The 17,061-nt window shown below is 50.1% G+C and overlaps 1 protein-coding gene and 1 long non-coding RNA gene across 3 annotated transcripts in view; one reads left to right on the top strand and one right to left on the bottom strand.

Annotated features, from left to right (window-relative positions):
* Positions 1-17,061, top strand: part of FAM167A (family with sequence similarity 167, member A) — a 49,953-nt gene that overhangs the window by 29,844 nt on the left and 3,048 nt on the right. The gene's annotated exons all lie outside the window — the stretch shown is intronic.
* The window catches only part of LOC105512388, a 46,494-nt gene continuing 37,698 nt past the window's right edge, over positions 8,266-17,061 (bottom strand). Inside the window, exons 3-4 of the long non-coding RNA XR_001001840.1 lie at positions 9,191-9,405; positions 8,266-8,499 (exon numbers count right to left, since the gene is read on the bottom strand). This is a non-coding gene — a long non-coding RNA (uncharacterized LOC105512388). The remainder of the gene's footprint in view (positions 8,500-9,190; positions 9,406-17,061) is intronic.

Here is a 17,061-nt window from a genome sequence, read left to right as displayed (position 1 = left end):
TCTTCTGTGTCCTTCGTCCTGGGAGTTGGAGACTGGAGCTGTCCCTATTCGGCCATCTTGCTCCACCCCCCGCTGTTTGGGTTTTAACACTTGATGCCTAGAGTGCTTCTCAGAATACACCATTCGGTTATGTCCGTCTCTAGTAATGAGACGGTGCACATGCTGTCGGCTTTGGAGAAGATGAGGCACCTGCGGCTTTCAGCCACATCTCTGGGGTGCTCTGTCACCCCTGGTGCTCTTGGTGAGGGGTATAAGAGGTGAGGGGAGATGGACAGTGCCCCTGGACAGACCACTCACAGCCCCCAGCTGCTCTTTGAATGGCTGAGGCTAGCCCGCTTTGATTTGCTTTCTTAAGGAGGAACAAAAAACTTCCCTGTTCATCGAAGATACAATTTGTTGGTTTCAAGTTCATTTGAGATTTTATTGCTTGTGTGAGCTGAGGCTTTTACTTGTTAAGGAAGTTAGCATTCCACATAGCACCCAGTAGGATGGAGCTTCCTAGAACTTGTCCTGCTCATCGTCCTTTAGCCCCCTCACTCTGGCTGTATATTAGAACCACCTGGGGAGCTTTTAGGCCTCCCAAAGCCTAGGCCACACCGAAGACCAATCCAGTGAATGTCTGGGGGTAATAACCACACATTTGGTTTTTAAAGCTCGTGCGTGCTTCCAATGTGCAGCCTGGGCCTCGAATCTACAAGTCACGCTCACATCTCCTGCCAGTCCTGTGAGCCAAGAAGCATGAGGTGCCCTGCCCAGTGTGCTGGCCAAGCGAGGAGGGTGGCTCAGGGTGAGGCGCAACCATGGGTGATGTGTAGAGCCAGTCTCCATAGGCCAACAGCAGAGCAGAAATTGTCAGGACTAATCTGACTACCAAAGACTGTCATACATAGGGTAAAGGGAATATTAGCATTATTAAAAATGCTTTATATTTGCACTGTTTCCACTCCTCTAGCCACTTCCCTGTGCCACCAGGGGTGCGTCCTGTGTGCCAGGCAGTTTGCAGGCATTACTCACCTCTTCTAATTGTCGGATGACCTTTCTGACACCCCTACTTTTCCAGAAGAGGAAACGGGTTCAGAGAAGAATGCATTCATACGTGAGAAAGTTGAAATTTAAACCCTGGCCCATTTGGTCGCATTGCTATTGCTCTGCTCAGCCACTGTATGACATGGCATCCTCCACAGGCAATCGATTTTACTGTTTGATTCCTAAAATGTAAATCAAAAAATGTCAGCAGGCAACAGAATGCATGGGGGCGGGGGCAGAGAGAGAAAGAGGATTGAATGAGTTCCAGCCTCATTCTGTGATCTCCGATTCTTACAACAAAACTGCATGATTGCCCTCACTGTTTCCATTTTATGGATGAATAAACTGAGGTCCACAGAAGTCAGGTGACTTGCTTAGGATGACATGATAAGTGAGCGACGGAGCTGGGGCTGGAACTCATACAGAGTAGAGAGCGATGGGGAGAGAGATAGCAGGTGAGGCTTGTGAGGTGGTCCAACACAGAAGGTTCCATTGGGCATGCTCAAAGAGCAGCGACCAAGGAGATGCTCCAGAAATCATACTGGTTTCAGGACAGAGAATCTCTCGGGGCATTGACTCCCAAACTCTAACGTGCATGTAGGTCACTGGGGCTCTTGTGCAGATGAAGATTCTGGTCCCTTTGGTTGGGAATGGAGCCTGTGCTTTCAAATTTCCAGCAAGCTCTAAGTTGACACTATTCTGCTAGTGCCTGGGCCACACTTAGAGTATCAGGGAATGAAAGGAGAGCAAGACCGGGGCCAGGGGATCAATAAGGAACCTCAGAAAACAGACCCAGAGATCCCCAAAAGGGAGCTCTCTGAGCCCTCTCTCTGTCATAGCTGCCCATGTGGCTTGGGGCTCCATCGGTGAATGGACCTCAGTGAACGAACTCACAGCATCGCACTCTGAGTGGTCCAAGAACCACACTCGTTCAGAAGATTGCAACTCTGAGGCCCAAAGCAGACCAGACACAGACTGGCAGGCAGGCAGGCTGGACGTGCAGTTCCGCCTGCTGCCAGGATTAGACAGCAACTTGCAAAACACTTTGATTGGATTAAAAACTGAGAGTTCAACGTTTGAGAACAAACACATTCTGCTCTATTTAAGTCTCAGTCAAAACGTTAAGCTTAATGCCATGGTTTCCCTCATTCATCGTCTTCACTCACTGAAGGCACCTTTAAAAATTAACCTGTTCTTTAACTCAGTAAAAGTGATTTGCATAACCTTTTTTGTTGTATTTTAAGCCCAGAAGCAGGTTTTCTCTACGCCTGGGCAAGCCCTTCCTACAGATTTGTTAGGCTCAAGGGCAAATGTGTTGTTTGTTCTCACATGGCCAAGGAAATCGATTGGAAATCTGCAATTCCCTTAGTCGTGTGGATATTTTCCATAACTCAATGGGAGTTTTGACCACAGGAGAAGGCAGACTCTAACCTGTCCTCTGACCACCTAGCAGCTCTCCCAGGAGGCAGTGGTCAATGTCACCCCATCCAGAGGCAGGCAGTGCTGGGTCTGGAAGCGTTGTCTTAGTCTGCTCCCGCCTCCTGCAAGACCAGCTAAAAGGCAGAATGACTACCTGACCGTGGCTGATTTCTGAGGCAGGGAAGGATCCTAACAGCTCTCAGGGGTCAGCTCTCCCTCTCAGCTTTCAAGGAAATGACTGTCACTCCTGACGCCCTCCAGGGACCAGCAAGTAGATCAGATTTTCCTTCAGGCTGAAGTGTTTGGGATACAAGGCTGGTGGAGATCCTCCAAGCCTCTTAGAGCCACTCCCAGCTAAGACGGCCTGACCTTGGGCTCCCTGCGCGGAGTTGGAGATGTGTGGCTCTCTGGCTGTGGCAGGCAGGCCTGCGGCCGCCTGACTCCTCCAGGCGAGGCCCAGTCTCTCTGCTTCTGGGACACTGGCTCAAGGGAGTTGCCATTGTGCAGCTGCAGTTCTAGGCTGCTCAGGTCACCAGAAGGTTACAGCCCCAGCTTTCACCTTCCAGGCAGCCAAGTAGCCCGGTTGGGAGTCAGGGGAGGGCATTGCTTCAGGAAGCAGGGGAGCTAGAAAGAGCATGACCTGGAGCCGTGGGATTTTCTCCTCTCTAGCTGAGTCGGGAATTCAGAGCATTCGCACACGCCTCTGCCCGGGCTTGGGTCCATCAGCCAACTCCCTGGGATGGTGCCCTGGGCACTCAGCACAGGGGAGCAGGGACCCTCCTTTCTGTTTTCTCTCTTCAGTCACACCCACAAGTTCCCCTTGCCAACCTGGAAGACAGAGAAAAAGGGCAGTAAAGTCTTCTGCGTGGTTTATGCAGTGCCAGAATGAACACCAAAACATTCTGGCTTCCTAATGGGCAGTTTGTAGTGAGAAGCCCTGGGCACCAACTGATAATTTTCTTTTAGCTTCACACAGGTGTGTGATCCCTGCAGACACCTTCCTCCTGCTGCCCCCCTCCCCCTGCACCAAGAAGCTGTTTATGGCTGTTAGGAAAAGGGAGGAGAACCTTGACAAGTTTTCATCACTCAAGGCCTGTCACTTAGGTCACAGGAGTCCTGTGACCTAAACTCAGCTGCCCCCCTGTGGCCACCACTTGGCTTCGAGGGACCGCCCTTTCCCCGTTAACTCTCTGTCGCCCCTGCTGCCTGCTTGGTATGCAAGAGACTGGTATGTCCAGGGACAGCCCTCTGAGGCTAGTGTCATCCATGTGTGCTAAGCAGTATGGCCAAATGGCAGGTCATACTCACCAAGCGTCTTTTAATGGGAAATAGGCAATGCAGCCAGGTTGATACCCCCCATCTAGGGAGACTTCCATAGACACTATCCTTCGTGAAGGCTTGGAAGTATTTGCTATTCCCATCTTACAGAGGAAAGACTGAGGCTCAGAAAGGTGATAGAACTGGGGGACAGAAAGTTCAAAGTGACTTGGCAGGCCGGGCGCGGTGGCTCAAGCCTGTAATCCCAGCACTTTGGGAGGCCGAGACGGGCCGATCACGAGGTCAGGAGATCGAAACCATCCTGGCTAACACGGTGAAACCCCGTCTCTACTAAAAAATACAAAAAACTAGCCGGGCGAGGTGGCGGGCGCCTGTAGTCCCAGCTACTCCGGAGGCTGAGGTAGGAGAATGGCATGAACCCGGGAGGCGGAGCTTGCAGTGAGCTGAGATCCGGCCACAGCGCTCCAGCCTGGGCAACAGAGCCAGACTCCCTCTCAAAAAAAAAAAAAAAAAAAAAAAAGTGACTTGGCAAAGGTCATATGCAAGGATGTGGCTAAGCCACGACACAGACACACACATCACTTGGCTCTGGATCCAGATCTCTCTCCTTTGTTCTAGACACATCAGTTGTCCAAGTCAGGAGGCCCTGAGCGGCCAGAAAGCCTGTGCTTCAACCCTTCAGAACAGGATACTTGCAAAAGGTCACACAGGAGGTTGCTAGCAATGCCTGGTAACAATTTAGCAGGGACTGGGCAGCTGTACTGTTTCAGGATGAAGATAGCAAGTTGCTCAGAGCCATCAGCAAGGCACTGGCTGAGCAGGGATTTGGTTCACAAGAGAATTTCTAGTCCCAGCCTCTATTCACCCAAGGCTAAGTCTTCTCTGCATAGCCCGGGGCTTTCAGCCTGTCTGGCACCAGCCCTGCAGGAGGAAGATTCCTGTTCTATTCATCTGGGCAGATGAGGCCTTTCGGGAGTTACTAAAGAATTTGTAAACAAAAGAAACAGCAAAGGAAATACACCGTAACTTGATGATCGTTATTTCTGAGTAGTAATATTATTCTTTTGACATTTCTATAGTTTTCAAAATTCCTAAAATGGGAATATATCATGTATAATCAAGGGGAAAAGAGAATATTAAAAAAACAAAGAAACAAAAGTGCCAGCACCAGGCTCTTCTCTCCCTTGCCAATGTACTCAGTGTGCATTCTTCACCTTGTACTCTACAGATTTTGTTTAAGGCATAGAATCTCCTAGAATTAAAAAAATAAGGCCTTCAGTCTCCCAACATTCCTGTTGGATGTGAGAGCTGATGAGGCGGGACTGCTGGCCAGGGAGCTGCAGCTGACCCCAACCGGGAGGTCCTGCCTGCTCTCCCTTTCCTGGCTGTCTTGCAGGGTCAAGGAGGAGGGAGTTGGAGGATCCTGGCGGCAGCACCTCACTGGAATAGCAGCTCATGGCGATCCCGGGGCTGTGAGAGGCAGGCGGGAGTCTTTTCATCCAGCCCCATGTCCATTCAGCAGCCGCCTGGCTTCCACGCTGGGGTGGGGTGAGGCCAAGGTGGATGGGTCAGGGTTCCTGTCTTTGTGGAGTTTCCCTTCCAAGGAGAAGACAGGCACATAAGCACAGCGGCACGGTGTGACAAAAGTTTTAATAGAGATGCAGTAAGTTGAGTTCTGAGATCATCTGAGGGCCCTGCTGAGTGGATGATGAAATTAACCAAAGGGAAATTCGCAAATTTCTCACTTCCTCGGCAGCCAGATCCGTGCCTGTCCGTGTAATTGCATTAAGCTTCTTATTTCCTATTCACGTTTCTTCTATAATAATATACCCAATTCCTATTATGGGCACCCTCCCCATTATAACAGCACACCACGGTATGGGATAGGGACTACTGGGTGAGGCAATAAGAGCGTGTGCTAAAAGTGCAGATCCCTCCCAGCCCTCCATGGAAATTCAGCTTCCATAAACCTGGGGAGGTGCCGGGGTTTTAACAAGTACCTGCAAGTGATTCTGATGCAACTGGCTCATTAACTGGTCAAGAGTGCTGTCGAAAAAGCATACTATTTGTAACTAGATTCAACTTCAAGTCAGATTCTACCATAGCCTAGTTGTGTGACTTTAGGTAAACCAATGAACTAAGCCTTCTTGGTTTTGTGGTTCTAAAATGAGGATAATACATCCCTATCTGGCAGCTTGTTGAGCAGGGAGGAGGGGAATGAGCAGCATTAGGGCACTGAGCAGTTGCTGGGGCCCTGGGATGGTTGGGTGCTGTGTTACACATGTTTATACACACGCCTCACATCATTCAATAGCCACAGCAATCTTTCTGGGTAGGCATGATTACTATCCCCATTTCACAGATGAGAAAACTGAGGTTAAAAATCTTGCCCAAGATCAACCAGCAGAGCAGGAATTTGAACTCAGATCTGCCTGACCTCAGAGCCCTGCAGTGGGTCTGGATTCACCCACAACGCTATAGAAACTGTGAGGACCCTGGCAGCTGAAGCCCAAAGCATGTTCTTCCCAAGAAAACAGGTACCCGAGTAACGGAGTATGAAGTGAGAACAAAACAGCCTCAAACTAGCCTGGAGGGTGGGGCAGAAAATAGATTTGCTTCACTTCCCTTTGGAGGTGCAGGCAGGAAGCTATAGCAACTGCAGGTGCCTGGGAGCCCTAATTTCTCCCACAGGGCCCCACTCCAGCAGCTCATGTCCTGCCCTCAGCTCTCCCTCCCTCGAGGTCAGCAGCCTGCTGACACCTTCCTCGCGGGTTCTCGCTCAGCATCAGATGTGAAGCTTCCGCTACATCTGTTTCCAAACCAGGGGATAGAGAACCCGAGGAAAGCCTAGAAATCCCACCAGCTGCGCCCTACGGTCTTCTGAGGGCTCTCAGGTGACCCCAGGGCACTTAGACCCTCTGTTTCCATAGGACAGTTGTCACCTTGGCTAAAGCTTCCAGTTTCATGTGATGAAGCCCCAGGTCCTGCCTGCAGATGGGGGAGGCCTTCCTGCAGGTGGAGTTGAGAAGGCCACACAGGGGAGCTCCTGTCAGAGCAAGAAGGCGGCCCCTGCTAGGGGTGTCTTCTCCCTCCACCGACTGGCCCAGAGGCCCCAGCAGCGTGGCCGAGCTCACAGAGATGAGGGAGCCAGCCCTTCCTGCAGGTCTTGCCAGCGTCCCAGCAGGAACAGCCGTGCCTGGGCCGTGCTCCCAGCCTGGCGGGAGCAGCAGTCCTGGGACTGGCTGCTTGGCCTCACGGGACCCCCACTTGCTCTCCAGAGGAGTGGCAGGGAAGTTGAGGAAGGCCTTGGTCCCTAGTGACGGGCCTGGCCCTCCTCATGTGCAAGCTAAGGACACCCCTGAGCAGGAGGGTCCCCCCTGCATCTCCAGTCTGAAGTGCTTTGGCATTACCAGCCCTCTGACGTTGGCAGCACTTGGTGATAGAGACGATAACACAGCCCTACCCAACCCTGGAACATGCTTGGTGACGTGTGACCGGCAGTACAGTCGTCAGAGATAAGGGAGCACTCAGTAAAGGCAGGTGAAGCTTGGGCTGGGGATCCACGCTGAGCCAGGCCGTGAGTAGCAAAACAGGTTCCCACAGGGACCCCACAGCCAGGAGGTGGGGCGAGCGCCACATGCGAAGTGAAAACGTAATTGAATGGTTTGCTGTGTGGTTCTGTGTATGAAAACGGGATACAGTGGAACTAGTAATTCTGGAACTCAATGTCCTCTTCCAAATGTGTGTATATGGGCTTATTTAATTCTCATAAGTGATCAGTAGTGTGCCCATTTAATTATTGCCATTTATTATCAATAAGTGGGTACTATTATGCTCATTTAGCAGATGAGGAAATGGAGACTTAGGTGCGGCGTGGCTTGCCCAGGATGGCGTCACCAGCGAGTTGTGGAGGACTTTGAACCAGGGGCTGCTCCTCTGTCCTTTCTACTGGCTGCCTCTCCATAGGCCTGGGGGCAGCAGGAGATCCCAGAGGGTAGCAGTCAGCCTGGGTAGCAGAGGGAGGAGGGATTTCTCTAGGACTGTCCCAGCCATGGAGACAGGTACTGGGTAATGGAGTGTGGAAAATCAAGACTTGGCTCTGGGGAAATTTAAGTAATGGAATGATTCATTGATTCACTCATCTAACAAATGGCTGTTGAGCACCAGAGCATGCCCCAGGCACCGTGGTGGCCCCTGGACAACACAGTCTCTGCCTCCGGTGTTTTGTCATCTAATGGGAGACACATGATAAGAAATGGAACTGATGCCCACACGTAGGTGCCATGGTGGAGGCTGCATGGAGGGGCAGCGGTAGGAGGCGCCTACGGGGCTGTCATCCCCCCTGCAGGGAGGGGGACAAAGGCTGAGCTGGTCCTGAAGGGTGACAGGTGGAGAAGGGACCACAGGGGAGGGGACAGAGCCCGGTGTGGCTGCCCTGCGGGGGCAAGGGCATCAGGGTGGGAGAGAGGAGGCTGGAGAGGTCAAGGGAACAGGAGGGTCCCATGATACTTTGAAAGGTTTGAAGAAGCGGGGAGACCTGCCCATCAGCCTCTTGAGTGGAGGCAGATTGAGCGAGGGGGAGGCAGGCAGAGAGGAGTCCCAGATGCTGGGAGCTGAGGTGCAGGGGACCCAGGTGCAGGGGTGGGTGCCAGTGACACTGATCTGGGCCTGTCATCACCCAGCCAGCAGCAGTCACGTCTCCCCTGCTCTCTCTTGGGCACGTAATGCCTTCCTTGGGTGTACAGCTTCCAGAACCCCTCACTTCCAAGATGCAATCTGATGGGAGGGGAGGGAGGTGATCACCATCCTCTCTCTGTGAAAGGCATATGCCACCTGTCCAGAGGCCCTCGTGTCATCAGAGGCTGCACTAGGACTGGAACCCAGAGCTCCTAGTGGCAGATCACGGGCTCTTCAGAATGCAGCACTGTCCTTCCCAAAGGCCAGCCTCACCCCGGAAGGTGTAGTTTGGCCCACACCTTCCAAGTTTGAAAAATCAAAGGCCTCATCACAGGGGTAGAGTTTGGCTCTTGCTGTGGAGTCCTCGGCAGGGCCCGAAGAGCCTCCTGCTCTCTGTCCAGCTCTGGGGCTGTCGTCTCTCCCTCCCACTAGACTCAGGATTCCCCAGGGGGCACAGGAGCCCCTGGCAGGGAGGATCCCTGGAGGACCGGCTCAGATGGAGTCGTCTTGCTGTCTCCTTCCTGCTTGCTGAGTCAGCCCAGTGACAGGAGCCACTGCACCTGTCCCCCTCCCACCCACAGCCCCTGGCCAGGGGCCCGAAAGAGAACCCAGGACCAGCCAGGCTCGGAGTCCCCGCCCTGCAGGCCCCAGGCTGCAGAGCGTGCGTGCGGCCTCCACTGGCCAGGAAAGTCAGCTCCAGCTCTCTCCCGCTGGGCTACAGCCTCCCAGAATAGAGACCTCTGCAAAACAAGCTCCAGCCTTCCCCTGGAAATCAATTCACAAGACCAGCCTGGTTCCTCGGGGTGTTTGTGTTTCTTTCTTCACATTTCCCGGAACCTCCGGTTGCCCTTCAGTGGCGCACTTGAAGGGCACTCCTGCTTTCTTTGCTGCCAGCGTTAATCTGACTCTTTCTCAGGGACCAAACCCGACATCATGGAATACAATTTTACCCAGGCTTCTAAGTGGATTCTCCTACACAACACTGATGAAAATAGTAAGGCAGACCTGCAGGTGAAGTTAAATAAGATAAGGAAAGTGATTACACAAATTGTTTCCAGGGTTCAAGAACTGTAAGTCTCATTCCCAAATCGTGGGACAGTGGAACATGTTCTGGGCCTGCACATACAGCTGGCAAAACAGCCTGGATTTTACACGCAGCCTCTTTTCAGCATGCATCAGAGACTAATTGTAGCTATTAGGCTGGGATAGGAGAGATAAGAGCCCGAGACGAAGGGACCAGACAAAATGCCCTTCGCCACTTGGGTTTCTGTCTGCTGCCCAGCTCTGGGCTAATTACCATGCTGTCCAGGACAGCACTCTCTCGCCTCTGGCTGGCCCCTGTGCACTGGGATTTCTCTCAAGCCAGCTTTAAAGATGCATCCAGAAATCTCTGCCCCAAACGTGCTTTCAGATTTGCTGCCATCACAGCCCTTATTTCACCAAACTAAAAGAACAGAGAGTTCCATAAGCCAAAGTGCACACAGCCACATTCTTCAGAGAATGGAAGCATTAGATGACAGAAAAAAGGCAAATTATTAATAGGGCTTCAGGTAAGACTTTTGTTGGAAAGGGGAGGATCTGTCTGGCGGTCTGTGCATTGCCTTTATTTTAGGAAGCAGAAACCGTGGTGGGTTAAAGGTAATGCCTTCATAGAGTTGCTCCTTGTGCTCCCAACGGTCTGACAATTACATATCTTTTTTTATTTTTTATTTATTTTATTTATCATACTTTAAGTTCTGGATTACATGTGCAGAATGTGCAGGTTTGTTACATAGGTATACACATGCCATGGTGGTTTGTTGCATCCATCAACCCGTCATCTACATTAGGTGTTTCTCCTAATGCTACCCTTCCCCTAGCCCACGACCCTCCAACAGGCCCTGGTGTGTGATGTTCCCCTCCCTGTGTCCATATGTTCTTGTTGTTCAACTCCCACTTATGAGTGAGAACATGCGGTGTTTGGTTTTCTGATCTTGTGATAGTTGGTTGAGAATGATGGTTTCCAGCCTTATCCAAGTCCCTGCAAAGGACATGAACTCATCATTTTTTTATGGCTGCATAGTATTCCATGGTATATATGTGCCACATTTTCTTAATCCAGTCTATCATTGATGGACATTTGGGTTGGTTCCAAGTCTTTGCTATTGTGAATAGTGCCACAATGAACATACGTGTGCATGTGTCTTTATCATAGAATGATTTATAATCCTTTGGGTGTATGCCCAGTAACGGGATTGCAGGGTCAAATGGTATTTCCACTTCTAGATCCTTGAGGAATCACCATACTGTCTTCTACAATGATTGAACTAATTTGCACTCCCAGCAGTGTAAAAGCATTCCTGTTTCTCCACATCCTCTCCAGCATCTGTTGTTTCCTGACTTTTTAATGATCGCCGTTCTAACTGGTGTGAGGTGCTATCTCCTTGTGGTTTTGATTTGCATTTCTCTAATGGCCAGTGATGATGAGCATTTTTTCATGCGTCCATTGGCTGTATAAATATCTTCTTTTGAGAAGTGTCTGCTCATATCATTTGCCCTTTTCTTGATGGGGTTGTTTGTTTTTTTCTTGTAAATTTTTTTAAGTTCTTTGTAGATTCTGGATATTAGCCCTTTGTCAGACAGATAGATTGCAAAAATGTTCTCCCATTCTGTAGGTTGCCTCTTCGCTCTGATGATAGTACATGTCCTTTTTTAATATTTTAATTCCTAAAATCCCTGGGTGGTTTTAGACCCATAGACATCAGTCCCTGGGATCAGAGAAAGTATTCGAGCAGATCTCATTGGTGACTAAGAATGAAAGTATTTGCTTCCCTTGAATGTGAAGAAATCACTGTGTTTTAGACCAAGCAAGTGAACACAGATCAGCCAGGGGATGTTGAGTAAGGACGCAAATTCCACACAAATGTTGCCTTTCCCAAATGCATATCCTACAGTACAGCCTTTGCTAGGGACAGCGTGAAACCTACACTGGGAGTTGAGTCACCCCAGCCAGCATCTCGGGCCTTTGGCAAACAACAAAATACTCTTTTTTTTTTGCCAATTGGTCCAGTACCCTCCTTCTGTGGCCTCCATCTCCAGTAACCCCACAGAGAGGCCCTTCTACCTCTCAGACTACTCTTCAGGGTCTCGTCAGCTTCCAGTGCCACTCGGGCTAGAGACAGCACCACTGAGACCAGCCTCCAACTGTCCAGGCTGGGCCCCCATTCCCCAGCGCCTGCAGCCACGCTTGCTACAGGCAGGCTGACCAGCCATCTCTATCTGCCCAGGACTAAGGAGGTTCCCTGGATGCAGGACTCTCAGTGCTAGAACCAGGTAGGTCCTGGGCAAACTGGGTTGAACTGATCACTCTAAAGTTGCAGACTCTACTGTTGTTTTTTTAAATGGTGGTAAAATACGCATAATATAACATGTACCATTTTAACAATTTTATATGTACAGTTCACTAAGTATATTCACACTGCTGTGCAGCCGTCTCCACCATCCATCTCCAGAACTTCATCCTCCCAAATGGAAATTCTGTGCTCACTAAACACTAACTCCTCATCCCCTCTCCCTAGCCCCTGGCACCACTGTCCTGCTTTCCATCACTATGCATCGGACTACGCTAGGAACCTCTTCCAAGCGGAATCCTACGGTGTTTGGCCTCTAGTGTCTGGCTGATTCACTTATAGCATAATGTCCTCAAGCTTCATCCATATTACAGCATGTGCCAGAATCGTCTTCCTTTTCAAGGCTGAATAATATTCCACTTTACGGATAGACCACATTGCATGGATCCACTCATCTGTGGAGGGCACTGGGTTGGTTCTGCCTATTCATGATTGTGAACGTGGATGTACAAATGCCGGTTCTAGCTTTTGCCTTCCTTTGTTTGGGGTGTGTACCTGGAGTGGCATTGCCAGGTCATATGGTAATTCTGTTTAACTTTCCAGGACCCACCATGCTGTTTCCCACACCTTTCCTACAGCTTTTTTTATTCCACCCAGCTCCAAGGTAGGAGTCAGCTCTTCTGACTCCCCAGGAAAATCTCCAGGTCCAGAGAGACCCCCCAGGAAACCCCTGGCTTGATGCATTAGACTTTTCTATGATCTGAATGTCCTCAGCTGACCTTCCCCTTGCGTTTTTCCTCTCTGGGCCCTTCTTCCAGGGCCTCCTTGCCCGTCTCCTCCAGCCCCCTTGCCACACCCTCCCCTCACCAAGTAAAGCTTGGAAGTAAGGAAATCTCTGTCCTCTTCCAGAGCCTTTTAATTACTGTCTTTAGTGAGTTAATCCTGCCCTCGGGGGTTTGCCTTCTACCTTGAGAAACAACCTGGCTCTCTCTCTCTCTCTTTTTTAATTGGTCTTTAAAATGTTTTCAAAAAGACTTTATTGAGATAAACTTTACATACCATACGATTCACCCATTTGAAGTGTACAATTCAGTGGTTTTTAGTCTTTTCAGCGTTGTGCAACCATCATCACATATAATTTTAGAACATTTCAACACTTCACCCAGGTGCCGTGGCTCACATCTTAATGAGTATTCTTGTCTGCCTCAAAAAACCAAACATCTGTAGCACAGATCACAAGCACAGCTGTTTCAAAGGGGCCACGTGTGGCTTGCCGCCCTTCACTTCTTCCAACCCTGGTGGGGACCCCCTGTCACCACAGTGCTCTGACAGCCCCCGACCAATGACATCTCTTCCCTTTCAACAAGTTCTGTGCCCTGATTATGGGGTTGCTGGGATTACAGGCTGCACCTCTGAGAATTCAGCAAGTGCTTTTGTTCTCAGACAGACACCAGGCCACGCTGGGAGCAGGGACTGGAAATCGGCACATCCTCCAGTAGAGCCTTTGCCAGGGACAGCATGAAACCCACACTGAGAGCTAAGCCACCCTGGCCAGCTTCTCGGGCTCTTTAATGAGGGCTTAAAAGTGGGAGGTCCTCGCTGGGTTCCATGTTCTGTGCCGTGGCCTGGAGAGAAAGGACTGAAGTGATGGAGCACCTCTTCCTTTGATTTGGCCAGCATGGTTCATATTTTCTGGCATGCTATTTGTTGTCGAATTTCACTCCCATTGTCCTTGGAAGAGGTGAGAAGAGGCCTTATCTCTTTTCTACAGATGAGGACACAGAAGTTCCAGGTGGCAGTGAGTGAGGAGTGGAGCTCAGCTTGAACCTGGGTTCTAACCTAGGGCTGTGGATGTGCCTTTTCTGCCACCCCTGGGCCCAGCTCACCTCTGAGCATACAGGAGCCCGGGAGAGTCCTCCCGCTCTGGGTGCTGACAGGCCCACGTGTGGTCCAGATGCCACCATTCATAGGCTGGCTGACCCTGAGCAGTTCCTTAACTTCACTGAGACAGTTTCCTTGTCTGTAAGACAGACTGAAATCATACCTGCCATCTAGAGTTGTGGGAAAACGCGATGGAACAATCTATGTCAAACGTGTGCGGCCACAGCCAGGGCTGTGTTGTCATCCCCGCCTCCAAGGGGCCCCTTGGCAGAGCTTGAAGGGAAAACAGGAGGAGGGACTCCAGCCCCGGCTCAGACCTGCTCTCCTGAACTGGCACAGCCCTCTGTGCCTTCCCTGGCAACCGCCATCCTCCCGACTAACTCCACACAGGACCAGCAAAGATGTATGTTCATAGCAAATCTCTAAAAAGATTAATTTATAAAAAGCTTCTTAGTCATCAGAAACCAGAGGGCGTTATGCTAAGCGAAATAAGCCAGTCATAAAGGACGAATACTGTGTGATTCTACTTCTGTGAGGTTCTTAGAGTGGTCATATTTATACAGACAGAAAGTAGAAGGGTGGGTGCCGGGGGCTGGAGGAGGGGGATGGGGAGTTAGTGTTTGATGGGTGCAGTTTCTGTTTGGAAAGATGCAAAGAGCTCTGGAGACGGATGGAGGTTGCGCAATAACGTGAATGTACTTAACTGCCACCAAGCCGTACACTTAAAAATGGTTAAGATAGGCCGGGCGCGGTGGCTCAAGCCTGTAATCCCAGCACTTTGGGAGGCCGAGGCGGGCAGATCACAAGGTCAGGAGATCGAGACCATCCTGGCTAACACGGTGAAACCCCGTCTCTACTAAAAAATACAAAAAACTAGCCGGGCGAGGTGGCGGTGCCTGTAGTCCCAGCTACTCGGGAGGCTGAGGCAGGAGAATGGCGGGAACCCGGGAGGCGGAGCTTGCAGTGAGCTGAGATCCGGCCACTGCACTCCAGCTTGGGTGACAGAGCGAGACTCCGTCTCAAAAAAAAAAAAAAAATGGTTAAGATGATAACTTCTATGTTGTATGGATTTTATCACAACTAGAAAAAAATTCTGGAAACAAATTAAGCCTCTTGGTCCTGCACACTTTGCTCAGATTTCTTCAGAGGCTGTGGGAACTCGTGTGGATTTGGTTCAATTACAGCAGAGTGACCTCTTAATCGGGGCTCCAGTTAGTGTTTAAGGTGCAAAGTCACCTTTGCAAAATGCCTGTGTGGCCCAGGGATCAGCCAAGCGTGGGCGCAGCCCAGCCAGAGCTCCCGCAGCCTGGGAACAAACCCTGTTCTTTGGGGCAGGAGAGGGATTTGTTGATTTGTGTGCAGAGGTCCTGACACAGTGTGTATCGTGAGCATCTAAATGTTAGAACCCACGGTACATCCTAGCGAGATGCTCCCGCCATGAGACGCCCTTAGAACCAAAGCCCACTGAGGAAGTTGTGATTCCCAGCCCCCTCCTCATGTTCTCTCAGGGCCCAAGCAGGGAGACTGGCTGGAATCGCCATCCCTATTGAAGCTGCAGCTTGCTTTCTCTTTTCACCCTTACGCAGAATTGAATGCATCTGCACAGCAGGGGCGTGCAAGGCAACGCCATCCAGGCGGCCTTTGTCCAGTCCATGGAAACTGACACAGGCCTTACCATCAGCCCTCTTTCTAGCTGCCTCTGATGGGTCTTAAAGCCTAAATTGTTCTCTGACCTTTGACCAGATCTGTCAGCCACAGAAAAACAGCCCCTTCCTGCTGCCCCACAGAGATGTGTCCAGCACAGCCTGCATCTCACAGTCTTAGACACCTGGCCACACCCCACATTCCCCGACTTTAAAGGATCTTTTCACACCAAAGATGCAATTCCTGGGGCCATAGCTCAAATCTAAGCCATAGGGTTCCTAGTTTTTCAAAAAGATCTATTGTCAAATTACAGAACACTGCAAAGAGAAGTGACAGATGACTGTATTTAGGCAATGGGTGTTCGCAGACAATATCTTTCAGGCAGGTTTGACCCCCATCTCCTTCAGAAGGGTTTAGGTAGCACCTAGCTCAGTTCCAGGCTCAGTTAGGGACACCATAAAAAAACAAATGACCAACCACCCTATCATTAATTGGTGCCATTCTAGATCAGTAGAATTTAATTGGCAATAAATTTGAGTTTATTCAATCCTTGAGGCCCAAGGATTGAAAAGTAAACTAATGAATGTGACTATGAACTTTAATCCCAATTTTGCCATCAGATACCTTGCTGACTCCCAAGACTTTCTATCTTGATTTTCTCATGTATGAAAACAGGAGAAAAGAGATCTGTACTAGTGCATAAAAAATGAGAGAAAGAGAAAAAAAGAACATAGAGATGCTCGCTAGCAAGGTCACTTCATTTTTCTACCCTGCAATGTGCTCTATTATAAACCTAACAGGGAGAAAGTGAGAACATTGCCTTCATTTGCATAACTGCAGGGCATCTCAGGGCTCATTTTTCTAAATCGGTTTGGCTCCGGGCACTAGGTAAATGGCACTGCCGAGCACGTCCAGCACGTCGCAGAAATGCTAAAACAATAACCACTTACAAGTACAGACAGAGGAAATAGAAGGATTCAGATCTCGAGTCAAGTAGGAGCAGCTAGCAACCTGTCTCAGTGACAAAGTGTTGCTCACAGCAGGTGCTCTGCACTAAGCCGGTCCCTTTGTGCCGTATCACAACTGAGAAGCCAGCCCTCTGGGCTCCAGCTAGCATCCTGACTGGTGAAATACGGACCCAGACTGTCCTGCTGGTACCTCAGGAGCGGCTGTGAGGCCCATCAGGCTTAAACATGTGGATGGTGTGAGAGGAAAATACATCTTAGGACTCCAAAGTCACTAAGCCAAAGGGAAAAGTCAAACTGGGAGCTGCATCAGGCAAAGCTGCCTCCCGTTTTATTTCTAAATAAGATAACTGCAAAGATACAACTTACATACCTCCCTCACAAATGACCCACAAGGAACCTCCCTGTTGGGCCCCCAGATCTGTACCCTAAAGCAGTTCTGTTGAATTTCACCCTGGCAAAGGAAATTGACAGCTGATCTTCTCAGGTGTGAGACAAAGGCCAGAACTCGGTCATCCCTCTGCTCACCTGAGACGAATGAATAGCTGATTGCTTCACGTGCCCTGTGTTTCTGTTATCTTCTATAAAAATGCAGATTCAGTGAGCCAGACTAAGGCGTAAGTGACTTTTCCTCTACTCTAAACACACAGGTAAATTGTGTATTCGGTGGATCAAAGACTGATCAACCAAAGGCTGATCAAAGACCCAAAAGGATGCAATTGTTTGTCTCTTATCTACCTACACCTTTAAAAAATTGATTCCTCAGGCCGGGCACGGTGGCTCAAGCCTGTAATTCCAGCACTTTGGGAGGCCGAGACGGGTGGATCACGAGGTCAGGAGAT

This window comes from Colobus angolensis, unplaced genomic scaffold, assembly GCF_000951035.1.
Source record: "Colobus angolensis palliatus isolate OR3802 unplaced genomic scaffold, Cang.pa_1.0 Scaffold210, whole genome shotgun sequence".
In the NCBI taxonomy this organism is placed as follows: domain Eukaryota; kingdom Metazoa; phylum Chordata; class Mammalia; order Primates; family Cercopithecidae; genus Colobus; species Colobus angolensis.
The sequence above is the reverse complement of the archived record's forward strand: the minus strand, read 5'-3'. Positions and strand labels throughout refer to the sequence as shown.